At 44.2% G+C, this 14,471-nt stretch overlaps 1 non-coding gene across 1 annotated transcript; it reads right to left on the bottom strand.

The window, feature by feature from the left end:
- Positions 1-14,337: 14,337 nt before the first annotated feature.
- LOC132354939 (U11 spliceosomal RNA) lies at positions 14,338-14,471 on the bottom strand. The gene has a single exon (XR_009499473.1). It is a non-coding gene; the product is annotated as a U11 spliceosomal RNA (small nuclear RNA).

Below are 14,471 nucleotides of genomic sequence, written 5' to 3'. Positions count from 1 at the left end.
AGCCTTTTCTGGTTGTGAAGTTTGTTCTGGGTTCAAGTCATAAATTCTTTGGGGGTTACTGAACAGCTCTAAGCCCCTATTTCGCCTAGGACGTAGGTTGTTGTTAAGTGTTAAAAGAAATGATCCTTGAAAATGCTTAGGAAAGTTCCTGGGGCCAGTAATAGTAATTAGCAAGTATTAAGACCTTTCTATGGCCAGGCCTTAGGGAAGATGCCTTTGTCTCATATAATCTTCTTGGCAGCTCTACTAAATAGCTTCTTTTCACTCCCGTTTTACAGATAAAATACAGGAGGCCAAGAGAAGTTAACTAATCCCTCAAGGTCACAAAACTTGTAAATGGTATAGCCGGGATGTAAACTCAGGCCCTTCTTTCTGCAGAGTACATGGTCATAACCACTCAGATGTTGCTACCGTTATTAAGAACGAATGAGGTAGTGGTATGCAGGCACTGTTTTGGAAGGGGAGAGAGAATTGCTTCCCCATCTTGCCCCTTCCTACGAGTCACATCTCTGATCTCTGTCCCCTCTGTCATGACGAGGTGACAGGAAGTTTTACAGGTTCTTGATTCAAGAACAGGTAGGCAGCCCAGGAGCCAAACAATAGAATAGGATTTGGGGGTCAGACAACCTGGATTCTAGGCTTGGTTATTGCAGCCCAGGGATCTTGGCCAAGTCACAACTCCCTTAAGCCTTGATTTCCTCATCTGTAAAATAGAGATGATTTTCCCACTGTGCCCACCTCTGAGGGCTGTTTCCAGGATCAAACAAGGAGACTTAGTATCCATGTTCATATCTGTTCTTATGATCAAGAACTTACACATTAGTAGGTGATTTTGAATATAATAGGGGCTGGTCATGAATGGACTCTTGACCTTTGTGAACTATTTCACAGCAAGATCATCTATATCTTTTGATTATGCATCATGCACTCATTGAACATTGACCAAAATCCTGTCCCTGCCTTCCAGAAGTTCTCGGTCTACCTTCTTCAGAGACAGAATTGTAAACATACAAGACAGTACAGTGAGATAGGTGTTATCATAGAGATATAAACAAAGCACAGAAAAATTGCAAAAGACTCTCCCTGGAGGATTCCTGAAAGGATTCACAGAGGAGGGGGCATTTATGCCTGGTCTCAGACAATGAGTAGGAGTTCATCAAAGGGAAAAGTGGGGAAGAGCATTCCAAAAAGAACATGTACAAAGAAATACAGGGAAATGGGGCTGAAGAGGGGGGCTGGAACCAGATGGTTCTCATAAGGGGTAAGGAGATATCCTGCAAGGAGTGGGGACCCAAGGGAGGTTTAAGTCCTGTTCAGCTGTAGTGCTAACACCCAGCCCCAGCCCACAGGACTTACCTGGACCACTGAAGTAATTTTCTAGTACTCAGCAACCCTATCCACCCACCTGCAAATGTTGTCCTCCCTAGGCACCTAAAGGGAGTAACCCTTTAAAGAAATAATGTCAAATTATGTGACTTCCCTGTTAAAAACCCTTCAGTAGCTTCCCATTGCACTTAGAATAAAATCCAGACTCCTCACTAGGGCCACCATGTGTGATCTCCATCCTGCCCTCCTCTGCCCCTCACTCACTGTGCTCTGGATGCTCTCTTTGTGCCTGGAACTCTTCTCAGGGCCTTGTCACTGGCTCTTCCCCCTAGCTGGGAAGCTCCTCCCTCAAGTCTTCAGAGCTCACTCTCATCTTTCCTTCCTCACAGACCTTCACTGGCTCCCAACCTTAAAGTGGGGTCCCCAGCCACCTTCTTCCCTATCATTGTTGCTCCCAGTTCCACCAGGGCACTTGTCAGGTTCATTTGGGGGACTATTCAGGGCACCATGTCTGAGACAACTCCCATCCATGTCCTAGTCATTTTCTCTCAACCCCCCAGCTTACCTTCATAGCAATCCCCACAATGTGAAATCCCCTGGGTTATTTATCTATTTTGTGTCAACCTATAGAGTTTGGTGCACAGCAAATGTTTGTGGATCGAATGAATGAATGATCAGAAAAATTATGAGATACGGACTGGAGAGGAGAAAGACCAGGAAAAGGAAACTATGTGAGGGAGATTAGGATCATCTTGCTAGGATCATCCCCACAAGAGAGAGAGGGGCTCATGCAGGGCAGAGTTCATGGCTGTGCTCCAGACACAGTTCCAAATTGGAACCAACAGGTCTTAGTGACCAAGCAAATGCGGGGAGTGAGAGAAAGGGACAAGGATGACCCCAAGTGAAGGAACAAAGCAGGAAGAGTTTGTTGGGGATTGAGGGAAAGTAGAAATAATGAGTCCATTTGGACTTGTTGAGTCTGCGGTGTTTGAGGGACATCTAAATGAAGGCATCCAGAGGAAGTTGGATTGACTGGTCTGAGGCAAGAGTCCAGGCTGGATTTTGGGACCTGTCAATGTAGATAGGCCACAGAGGCCAAGAGTGGATGGGTCACCCAGGAAGAGTGTGCAGGGAATGCAAAGCCCAAACATTAAGCCTTGACGAACCTGAAGGAACCAACCAGAAGTGGTAAGAATGCTTAGCTCCCTGGACAGAGAAGAGAAAAGAAGCCCAGAGAGCAGGCAGGGCGCTTCCAGAAGGGGATGGATGGCGGGACTTCTCTGGTGGTCCAGTGGGTAAGACTCCGGGTTCCTAGTGCAGGGGGCCAACGTTTGATCCCTGGTCGGAGCACAAGATCCCGCATGTGTGCCGCAACTAAGAAGTCCTCATGCCACAACTAAGAGTCTGCATGCTGCAACTAAGTCCCATGCTGCAACTAAAAGAGCCCACACTCTGCAACTAAAGATCCCACATGCCGCAACTAAGACCTGGAGCAGCCTAAATAAATATTTTTTTAAAAAAAGAAGAAGACGGCACCAACAATGCCAGATACTGCAGAGAGATCAGGCAAGGAAAAAGGAGAAGTCATTGGACTTAGCAGCTAAGAGGATATTGCTGATCCTTCCAGGATGGGTCACCTCTGAGGTTAGGGAGGAGGCCAGATTGGAGTGGATCAAATGGTAAGTGGGAGAAGTAGCAGAAACAGTGAGTGGAGAAAATTTTTTTTAATTTTTTTTTTTTTTTGGCTACGTTGGGTCTTCGTTGCTGCGCACGGGCTTCTCATTGCAGTGGCTTCTCTTGTTGCAGAGCACGGGCTCTAGGCGCACGGGCTTCAGTAGTTGTGGCACGTGGGCTCAGTAGTTGTGGCTCACTGGCTCTAGAGCGCAGGCTCAGTAGTTGTGGCGCACGGGCTTAGTTGCTCCGCGGCATGTGGCATTTTCCCAAACCAGGGCTCGAACCCGTGTCCCCTGCATTGGCATGCGGATTCTTAACCACTGCGCCACCAGGGGAGCCCTAAAATTTTTTGACAAAAAAAATTTTTTGACAAAAAAGAAGGAACTAAGACAAAAGGCAAAAGATGATTATTTTAAGAGGTGAAAAAGTCATGTGAAGGCTTTCCTTTTTTATTTTTTCACTTAATTGTTTTTCCTGTAATTACCTGTTCACTGCAGAAAATTGTAAAATGCATTAAAGGATGGAGAAGCAGGAAAAAAAAACCCACGTATTTAACATGTGGTATATTTCCTTCCAATCTTTTTTCTATGCATTTTTTTCCTTTAGCTTGAAGAATTGTCTTGAATGTGCAATCCATGTTATTCTTCTTTTCCCCTTAAACACTGTTTCCTAAACATTGAAGAGAATAATTTTTCTTCTCCTCTTCCCACACCCCACCTCACCCTCACCCCACCCCATCCCCCTCCCTCTCCCTCTCCCTTTTTTTTGGCTGGGCTGAGCAGCTTGCAGAATCTTAGTTCCCTGACGGGGATTGAACCCACACCCTCCCTTGGCAGTGAGAGCATGAGAGTGCAGAGTCCTAACCACTGGACCACCAGGGAATTCCCTTTTCCTTCTTCTTTTCAATATGAGACATACTTGAATGGCCAGTCTGGTTCTATCCTCCCCTCTAGCATTCTTGGGTTCTCTCTGATTTCTGAGCAGACAATTTTGTTTGGGAGATAATTCTGTTCATTTTGGGTGACTAAAAAAGCTGAACAGTGCAAGGGCCAAAAATAACTTTGGGGGTAGCTGGCAGGGTTAGGAGAGGCCCCCTGGTGGGATGTTCAAGGCTTTCAGGCCCCCTTGGGGAGACTGTGGGTATGAACTGGACAAGGCCCACAGTGGCTGCAATCAGTTTGAAAACAGCAGGGAAACTGAGGGACAGTGGTACCCAGACCTGCTGAGAGCTTGCTCTAAGCACGTTAGATCCATATAACCTCCCAGTCCTGTTATTAACCCAGTGTAACGTGAGAGGTTAAGAACATTCCCACAGTCAGAGAATTCCCTGGCAGTCCAGTGGTTAGGACTCTGTGCTTTCACTGCCGAGGGCCCAGGTTCAATCCCTGGTCGGGAAACTAAGATGCTGTGCAAGCTACGCAGCCAAAAAAGAAAAAAAAAAAAAAACTTTCCCACATTCATATATCTATTTGTTGGCTGTGTTGTATTTGAACTTAGGCAGTTGCACTCCAGAGCCCATGCTCCTAGTACCCCACCGTTGTGGCCCTCCTATCCCTGGTCGCACATAGAATCACTTGGGGAGATCTTATAAAATACTCATACCAGAGTCCCACCCCAGATAAATTCAAGTGGAATCTGTGAGGCTAGAGCCTGGCCATGAAAATTTTCTAAAGTGTCCCTCGATGACTCTAATGGACAGCCAGGTGGAAGAACCACAGCTCTGCTGGCTCTTAACTATGTTTATTTCAAGCCAAGTAACAGCAACAGCAGCATGAATAATAACAGCTAAAGCTTACTAAGTGCCAGGCCATTTAATTTATTTATTTATTTTAATTTATTTAACTTATTTTATTTTTGGCTGTGTTGGGTCTTCATTGCTGCGCGCAGGCTTTCTCTAGTTGCGGCAAGCAGGGGCTACTCTTTGTTGCAGTGCGCGGGCTTCTCACTGCGGTGGCTTCTCATTGCAGAGCACGGGCTCTAGGCGCATGGGCTTCAGTAGTTGTGGCACACGGGCTCAGTTGTTGTGGCGCACGGGCTTAGTTGCTCCACGGCATGTAGGATATTCCCGGACCAGGGCTCGAACCTGTGTCCCCTGCATTGGCAGGCGGATTCTTTTTTTTTTTTTGAGATTTGATTGCAAAGCAAAGTTCATTATTATTATTTTTTAACATCTTTATTAGAGTATAATTGCTTTACAATGGTGTGTTAGTTTCTGCTGTATAACAAAGTGAGTCAGCTATACGTATACATATATCCCCATATCCCCTCCCTCTTGCGTCTCCCTCCCACCCTCCCTATCCCACCCCTCTAGGTGGTCACAAATCACCGAGCTGATCTCACTGTGCTATGCGGCTGCTTCCCACTAGCTATCTATTTTACATTTGGTAGTGTATATATGTCCATGCCACTCTCTTACTTCGTCCCAGGGTTACACTTCCCCCTCCCCGTGTCCTCAAGTCCATTCTCTACGTCTGGCAGGTGGATTCTTAACCACCGCGCCACCAGGGAAGACCCCCAGGCCATTTTAAACACTTGTTATTAACTTATGGAATCCCCACAAGGTAGGTACTAGCAGTGTCCCCATTTTACAGATAGGAAAACTGAGGTCACATAGTTGGTATGTGGTAGAACCAGAATCTGAGCTCTTGACCTCAGTCTATGCTATGGCCTAACCATTATGATTTCTTGAGACTAGCTGCTCATAGGATTGAAGGGAAAAGAAACTAACATTGCTTAAGCCCTTTCTCTGTATCTGCAGTGTGCTAGGAGCTTTTCCATAGATAAAATTCCAGGCAGGAAATTTCCTTTCCAGGTAGGGAGTGTTATCCCCATTTCTCAGAAGAGGCAAAACAGGCTCAGTGAAATTAAGTGGCACAGCCTCAGGTTACAAGTCTAAGAAGTTGCAGAGCTGCCACTCCCAATGGGTCTGTCCAAATTCCAGGCTCTGTCCACTTATTTGAAGTAACTAAAATAGTCAACTTCATAGAGACAGAAAGTAAAATAGTGGTTACCAGGGGCCAAGGGAAGGGGGGTTTGGGAAGTTGTTAGTGTTTAATGGGAGTTTCAACTGAGGATGATGAAAAAGTTCTAGAAATGGATGGTGGTGATGATTGCACAACAATGTGAATGTACTTAATGCCGCTGGACTGTACACTTAAAAATGGTTAAAATGATAAATTTTATGTTAAGTATATTTTAACCACAATTTTAAAAATTAAAAATGAATAAAATAAAATAAGATAATTTAAAGGAAATAAGAGACAGTAAAAAGCGAGGTTTTGGGCATGCCTATGATGTCCCTGGGCAGGAAGCTGGTCATGAGCTGAGGGAGCTTACACTCTAGTGGGCATAACAGTGCATATGCCAAGCGCCTGGTAGAGAGCATGTACTCAGAAGTATAGCTACTAATAGTCCCCATCACAGATGGGGAGACTGAGGCCCAGAGAGGGCCTTATCTAAGGTCCTGTAGCCAATGGAGGCAGCTGACTGGGCTCTGTTCTAAAAGGCAGGTGGGTGGTGCCAGTTGGAGTATTAATAATAATACCAGGGCTTCCCTGGTGGCGCAGTGGTTGAGAATCTGCCTGCCAATGCAGGGGACACGGGTTCGAGCCCTGGTCTGGGAAGATCCCACATGCCGCGGAGCGACTGGGCCCGTGAGCCACAATTACTGAGCCTGCGCGTCTGGAGCCTGTGCTCCGCAACAAGAGAGACCATGATAGTGAGAGGCCCGCGCACCGCGATGAAGAGTGACCCCCGCTTGCCACAACTAGAGAAAGCCCTCGCACAGAAACGAAGACCCAACACAGCCATAAATAAATAAATAAATAAATAAAATTTAAAAATAATAATAATAATAATACCAGCTGGCATTTCTTGAGTGCTTATTCCATTCCAGATATGATTCCCAGTCCCTCTGTGAGTGTGGATTACCACATTTACTCTTCCCAACCTCCCTGTGAATGAGGTACCATTATCGTGTTCCTTTTACAGATGAGGAAACTGAGGCCAAGACAGAGACTGATTCAAGGTCACAGAGCCAGCAGGACTTGAATCTTGTCCTCTCTGGCTCCAAAACCAGCAAGTCAGCCTTTTGCTTTGGTGGTGGTGGCGGACAGTAAGGGTGGATGGGGCTGGTGTGGGGAGGAGGTGATTCACTTGACTGTATCTGGATTCATCCCAGTTTTTTTCACCTACGGGCGGAACTTCCTCCTTTCCAGATTCAGTCCGCATCTATTAGTGGCTTCTGGCTTCCGAGAAAGTGATACAGAGGGTGGGGTGAGCTGTGAGGGGTGGGGAGGTAGACACAAAAGTGCAGGCAGTCTTTAGTAAACAGAGATTTTTGAGTGCTCTCTATGTACCAGGCAATGTTCCAGGGGTTGGGAGTCCCGTGTGAATAAAATAGATTTTGTCTCTGTTCTCATAGAAATTCTATTGCAGAGTGTATACATTGGGGGGGTGGGTAGAAAGAGAAGGGAAGTGGCGGAGGGAGGAGGGGAGTGGATATAGACAAGGGACAGGATATGCCAGGTGTCAGTTAGGGCTATAAAGGAGATGTGAGAGAGAGAGTGACTGGGGAGGGGACATAACTAGACACAGTGAGAACAGGAAAGGCCTGGCTCAGAAGCTAAGGCATGGAGGATGAGAAGGAGCCAGCTGAAGATCTGGAAGCAGAACATTCCAGGATTCTGTGGGGAAACAGCACAGGTAAAGGCTGTGAAATCCATGTGTTGGAGGAACTTGGAGAAGGCCAGTCAGGCTGGAGCAGAGTGACAGAAAGAAAAGGAGTAAAAAGAAGATCCCAGTGCCAGCTCATGCAGGATCTTGTAGACTACAATGAGGAGCACAAGGTTAATTCTAAGGGAAAGGAAGGCCATTGGAGGAGTTAAGAATGAAGATGAGGGCTTCCCTGGTGGTGCAATGGTTAAGAATCTGCCTGCCAATGAAGGGGACATGGGTTCGAACCCTGGTTCAGGAAGATTCCCACATGCCTCGGAGCAACTAAGCCCGTGCGCCACAACTACTGAGCCTGAGCTCTAGACCCTGCGAGCCACAACTACTGAGCCCACATGCCACAACTACTGAAGCCCGCTCGCCTAGAGCCCATGCTCCGCAACAGGAGAAGCCACCTCAGTGAGAAGCCCGCGCACCGCAACAAAGAGTAGCCCCCGCTCGCCGCAACTAGAGAAAGCCCGCGCACAGCAACGAAGACACAACGCAGCCAAAAATAAAAATAAATAAAATAAATGTTTAAAAAAAGGATGAAGACGAGATGGCAGCATGACAGGGGATTTCCCCAGTGGTCCAGTGGGTAAGACTCTGCGCTCCCAACGCAGGGGGCCAGGGTTCGATCCCTGGTCGGGGAACTAGATCCCGCATGCGTGCTGCAGCTAGGAGTCTGAATGCCGCAACTAAGAAAGCCCACATGCTGCAACTAAAAGACCCCGCATGCTGCAACGAAGATCCGCATGCTGCAACTAAGACCTGGCACAGCCAAAATAAATAAATATTAAAAAAAAAAAAAAAAGAAGGCAGCATGACAGGAAGTCAAAAGACCAATTAGGAGGTTCTGGCTATAATATAACAGAACAGGTGATGACGGTGGGGATTCAGGAGGTGGTCTTAGAGGGGTCTTTTGGAGGTGACTAAGTGATGGAGGTGCCATTCACTGAGGTGGAGGAGACAAGAGGAGAAGCAGGTTTGATGGGGGATGGGAATCTAAGGGGAAATAGGGATAAAAATTATGAATTCAGTTGTGGACATGTTGAAATTGCAGAGTTAGTAGCTGTCAAGGCAGCTGGAGACAGTGTTCCAGGCTGGAAATAGATACCTGGGAAGAGAGACCAGAGGCTGCCCACTCTGGGGACCCACAGGCCATACCTCTTCACAGATGGATAATGTAGAGTCCAGAGGATGCCTGAAGTTTTTTTTTTGTTTTATTTTGTTTTTGTTTTTGTTTTTAATTGGTTATCAACATTTACAAATCCAGAGATATCAAATAAAAGGATTTACGCCTCCTCTTCCAAATTGGCTGTTCTGGTCACACTGGGCCCTGGGTCCACGTACTGGGAAGGCCACAGCAGGCTGGTAGGTGAGCCCACTGCTCCTCCAGATCAGGCATGAACTTTTCAGCTGGTCCCACCACAGCAGGCCTGCTGCAGATTCCACTCAAGGCCTGGTTCTGGCAGCCCTAGAGTTTCATCCTCTGGCATGGGCAGGAGGTGACACCATAGAAGAGGAAAAAGTTGGTCTGGGACAGAGCAAATAATTTCTCCCATTCTGTAGTGGTTATTGTTAGTGGTTACTGATACACAAAAGTTGTAAATTCTGATGAAGTCCAATTTACTTATGTTTTCTTTTGTTGCCTGTGCTTTTCGTGTCATATTTAAGAAATCATTACCAAACCCAATGTCATAAAACCTTTCCCCTGTTTTCTTCTAAGCACCTTATAGTTTTAGCTCTTAAGTTTTAGATCTTTGATCTATTTTTTGTATGTGGTTTAAGGTAAAATTTCAACTTCATTCTTTTGCATGTGGATATCCAGTTTTCCCAACACTATTTGCTGAAAAAACTGTCCTTTCCCCATTGAATGGTCTTGGCACTTTTATCAAAAATCATTTGATGCCACAATTTATTTCTGGACTCTCTATTGTATTCCATTGGTCTATATGTCTGTTTTTATACCAATACCACAAAATTTTTACTTAGTTTGCTTTGTAGTAAGTTTTGAAATCGGGAAGTTTAGTCCTCCAACTTTGTTCTTTTTCAAGAGTGTTTTGGGTATTCAGAGTCCCTTGAGAATCCAAATGAATTTTAGGATGGGTTTTTCTAAATATTTCTGTAAAAAGTGTCATTGGGATTTTTATAGGGATTGCGCTGAATCCACAGTTTGTTTTGGCTAGTACTGGCATCTTAAAAAGATTAAGTCTTTCAACCTGTGAACATGGAATGTCTTTCCATTTGTTTCTGCCTTCTTTAATTTCTTTCAGCAATGTTTTGTAGTTTTAATGTACAAGTTACACTCCTCCTTAGCTACATTTCACCTCCTTGGTTAAATTTATTCCTAAGTATTTTATTCTTTTTGATATTATTGTAAATGGAATTATTTTCTTAATTTCCTTTTCAGTTAGTGTATAGACTACAATTTTTGTGTGACCTTCATTTCTTATCAGTGGTCACTGATCCCAACATCTGAGATATGGACCGATAGGGGATCTCAGGAACCAGATTTGGTTGGTTTCAAGAGAGGAGCCATGCTGGCATCTGCCCATCTGAAGGATGGAAACTTCCTCTTCTCTTCTGACAAATTGACACCCTCTTCCCCTCCATCCTTCAAAATACCAAAGCTTCATAGCCTCTCAAAATCCATCTCCCTGAACCACCTCCCCTTCCCCTACCCGCCTGCAGTAAACCTATCCTGTTGGGAGTCTCTGATATTATTTGAAGTAATTCTATTTTAATTTCAGAAGGGTCTGCTACTTTCTTGCAAGTGGTGAAATCTTCATTACCTGTAAAATTAGAAGACTGTTTTGTCCTACATAGGAGAGTACAGTCAACTCTCTAGAATGGACAGAAACACACTTTTTTTTTTTTTCACACACACACACTGTATTTTATTTTTACAGGAGATAAATAAACTGACACCAAGCATTGTAAATGGATGACCACAACAAAAGCAACAATGATTGCAATTACCAAACACGAAACACACTCATACTATGTCGTAATATTGACATTCAGTCCAGTAATCCTCCACTGTAACAGCTCCTTTACTTTGCCGTGAAAATTGATTTGTATATTTTTTGCCTCTGAGTCCTTGTGGGATTTTTTTTTTATTCAAACAGAAAGTCACAAAAATTATAATCATCCTCATCAGTTCACTCAGTCCCATGTAATTAATTTTTTTTTCATCTTGATCTTTTGTTAGCACTTTTATGAATTCATCAGTTTTCCATTAGAGTTCTGAGAAACACGCTATCTTGTTTACTCCTATATCCTAGGACATAGTAGGTGCTTAGTAAATAGTGGCCAATGTAATTGTATATACACAAGAACTTCATGGATTGTGAAATGCTCTGCAAATATGTATTGAATGTCTATTATGTGCCAGGTACTACACCAGAAACCATGGACTCAAGTGGTCTATAAGACATAAATAAGTTCCCTGCCCTCACATACGTGACATCTGGCTGGGGAATATAGATATTGAACAATTAACTTTGCAACTAATGCATTAATAACGATCATGATAATGTTCTGCAGAGAAGTATATGGTGCTATGAAAGAGTGTAATAGAGTGTAGGGGAGCTAACCTAGTGAGGGTTGGGGGGGTCAAGGAGGCCCTCTCTGAGGAAGTGACATTTGAACTGACATATGAAGAATGAGGAGGAGTTAGCCAATTTGGGAGAAGGGGAGAGGAAGACAGGCTGTTGAGAAAGAGTATTTCCAAATGGAGGAGAGAAATTTCCGGAGGCCCTGAGTCGAGGAGAGTAGTGGCTTCGGAGAAACCGAAAGAAGACCAGTGTGGCTTGAGCCCTGAGAACAGAGAAGGTGGTGGGTCACTCAAAATTTACAGGATGTTAACCCAAGCTAGTTAGGTGCCATTAAAGGGTTTTAATGAGTGAGTGGAAAGTTTTCAGCTAACACACAGAAGCTCAAAATACAAGAAATCTACTGAAGTCAAGTTTCTAGGGACTTCCCCCATGGTGCAGTGGTTAAGAATCCGCCTGCCAACGCAGGGGACAGTGGTTCGAGCCCTGGTCCAGGAAGATCCCACATTGCCGCAGAGCAACTAAGCCCATGCGCCAAAACTACTGAGCCCGTGTACCACAACTACCGAAGCTCGCACACCCTAGAGTCCGTGTTCCGCAACGAGAAGTCACCGCAATGAGAAGCCCGATCACCGCAAGGAAGAGTAGCCCTTGCTCGCTGCAACTAGAGAAAGCCCGCGCGCAGCAACAAAGACCAAACGCAGCCAAAAATAAGTAAATAAATAAATTTTTTAAAAAAAGTTTCTAAAGTAGGGAACTTATTCCATAAACTGATTATATATTCTCAGGCTCCTAGCTGAGTGAACTTTTCTCCTTTTAGCCCTTGATTTTTTTTTACAGCTTTATTAAAATATAATTTACATATCAAAAAACTTATCCATTTTAAGTGTACAATTCAATGATTTTAGTAAATTTATAGAGTTGTGCAACATAATTTACTTTTAGAACGTTTCCTTCACCCCAAAAAGATCCCTCATGCCCATTTGTAGTCAGTCCCTGCTCTCAACTCTAGTCCCAGGCAATCTCTAACCTACTTTCTGTCTCTATAGATTTGCCTCTTCTGGACATCTTGTGTAAAAGGAATCATATAATATATAGTCTTCTGTGACTGGCTTCTTTGTGAGTCTGATTTTATTTTTCATCATTTGTATTCCAGTGACTATGTGTCCTCATTATTTCTCTAATCTTTTCATGTACTCCATATTTCCTTAGAAACTGGAAAATACGGATAAGTAAAACGAAAAAAGCTTCACTCTCCTAATAAATCTTCCTTCTCTAACAGATTCTCCTCTAGTTGACATTCTCCTTGGGTATTCTGTGCTGTGAGAGCGAAGGATTCCTCTCAGACCTGGGCTCACCTCTTGACTGCTACTTTCTGGCTCTGTGATCTGGGCCTCTCGGAGCTTCTGTTTTCTCATTCGTTAAGTGAGCAAAATAATACAGCCAGCCCTCTGTAGCCCCAGGTTTCGCATCCACAGATTCAACCAACCATGGATTAAAAATTTTTTAAAAATCCATAAAGTTCCAAAATTCCAGAAAGCAAAACTTGAATCTGCCCCCTCCCTTCAACTATTTTACATAGCATTTACCTTGTATTAGGTATTATAAGTAATCTAGAGATGATTTAAAATATAACTGGAGGATGTGCATAGGTTACATGCAAACACTAGGCCGTTTTTTGTTTTGTTTTGTTTTTGGCTGCATTGGGTCTCTCTTACTGTGCGCAGGCTTTTCTCTAGTTGCGGCGAGCGGGGCTACTCTTTGTTGTGGTGTGCAGGATTCTCAGTGCGGTGGCTTCTCTTGTTGCTGAGCACAGGCTGGGCGCGCGGGCTCAGCAGTTATGGCTCGCAGGCTCTAGAGCGCAGGCTCAGTAGTTGTGGCACACGAGCTTACTTGCTCTGCGGCAATGTGGGATCTTCCTGGCCCAGGGCTCGAACCACTGTCCCCTGCGTTGGCAGGCGGGTTCTTAACCACTGCGCCATGAAGGAAGTCCCTAGGCCATTTAGTATAAGGCACTTGAATATGTGCGGATTTTGGTATCCAACGGGGGAATCTGGAACCAACTTCCCCGTCCTGCACAGATATGAAGGGACCACTGTATATCTGAGTACACAATACATTTATTGTTAGAATTAATGAATCCTTGGAGCTAAATTTTTCTTTTCTTTTGGCTCCATTGGGCGGCAGGATCTCTGTTCCCGGACCAGGGATCTAAACTGCGCCCCCTGCAGTGGGAGCGAACCGTCCTAACCCTTGAACTCTTGAGGAATTCCCTAAATCTCCTATTAAACATACATAATCTTACATGTGAGGATGTATTCTTAGACACGAATTTTTTTGAAGGTTTTAGATTTTTATGTCTCTTCCCCAATTGCTCTCCAGAAAGGCTGTTGCTATCAGCAATAAGAAAGCGCTATTTCACCGGTGTTTTAAAGTATTGCCTCTACGTTTTTAGACGACAAAAGCTATAAAAGAACATCAGCACACCTTTACAAAGCGATACGTACATGTGGTGGAAGGGAAAGCATTTTTTTTTATACAGCAGGTTCTTATTAGTTATCTGTTTTATACATATTATTGTTTATGTATATACAACAACCCCAATTTCTCAGCGGGAGAAATTTTAACAAAATATGTTCTGCATGATAATTCCATTACTTCTGCAGACAAGCAACTGCAAAGAGTACGGAGAGTCTTTCTTCCGGCATAGAGCAGTGCTCTCACGAATAAACATATCACTTCCGTTGTTTACGTCTCAACTGTGTAACATGTGAAAAAAAAAAAATACCCGCTGCTGTTACTTCAAAAAAAAAAAAAAACCTAAACCACTTACTTGTGAAGACAGTTTTCGCAAACAATTCACACCCCTAACTCACACTTCTGAAAAACAAACATTATACACCATAAAAAAAAAATTAATCACAACACAAAGCTTTTAATACTGAACAGCGTTTGCGAGTTTACAAAACTCATACACACCACCCCCGCTCAAAACACAGAAAAAGAAAACCTTAACATCCTCGTTTTAACTACTAACACAGAACATTCTACTTTTTCCAACTAGAAAACTAAGGGCGCCAGGACCAACGATCACCAGCTGCCCGATAATCAAAAAATTATGCTTCCGAAATCTCTTGATGTCGATTCCGCACGAAGAACAAACGAGCTGCCCCACGTGTGTCACTCACGACAGAAGCCCTTTTT

Source organism: Balaenoptera ricei, chromosome 1 (genome assembly GCF_028023285.1).
Source record: "Balaenoptera ricei isolate mBalRic1 chromosome 1, mBalRic1.hap2, whole genome shotgun sequence".
NCBI lineage: Eukaryota > Metazoa > Chordata > Mammalia > Artiodactyla > Balaenopteridae > Balaenoptera > Balaenoptera ricei.
The sequence above is the reverse complement of the archived record's forward strand: the minus strand, read 5'-3'. Positions and strand labels throughout refer to the sequence as shown.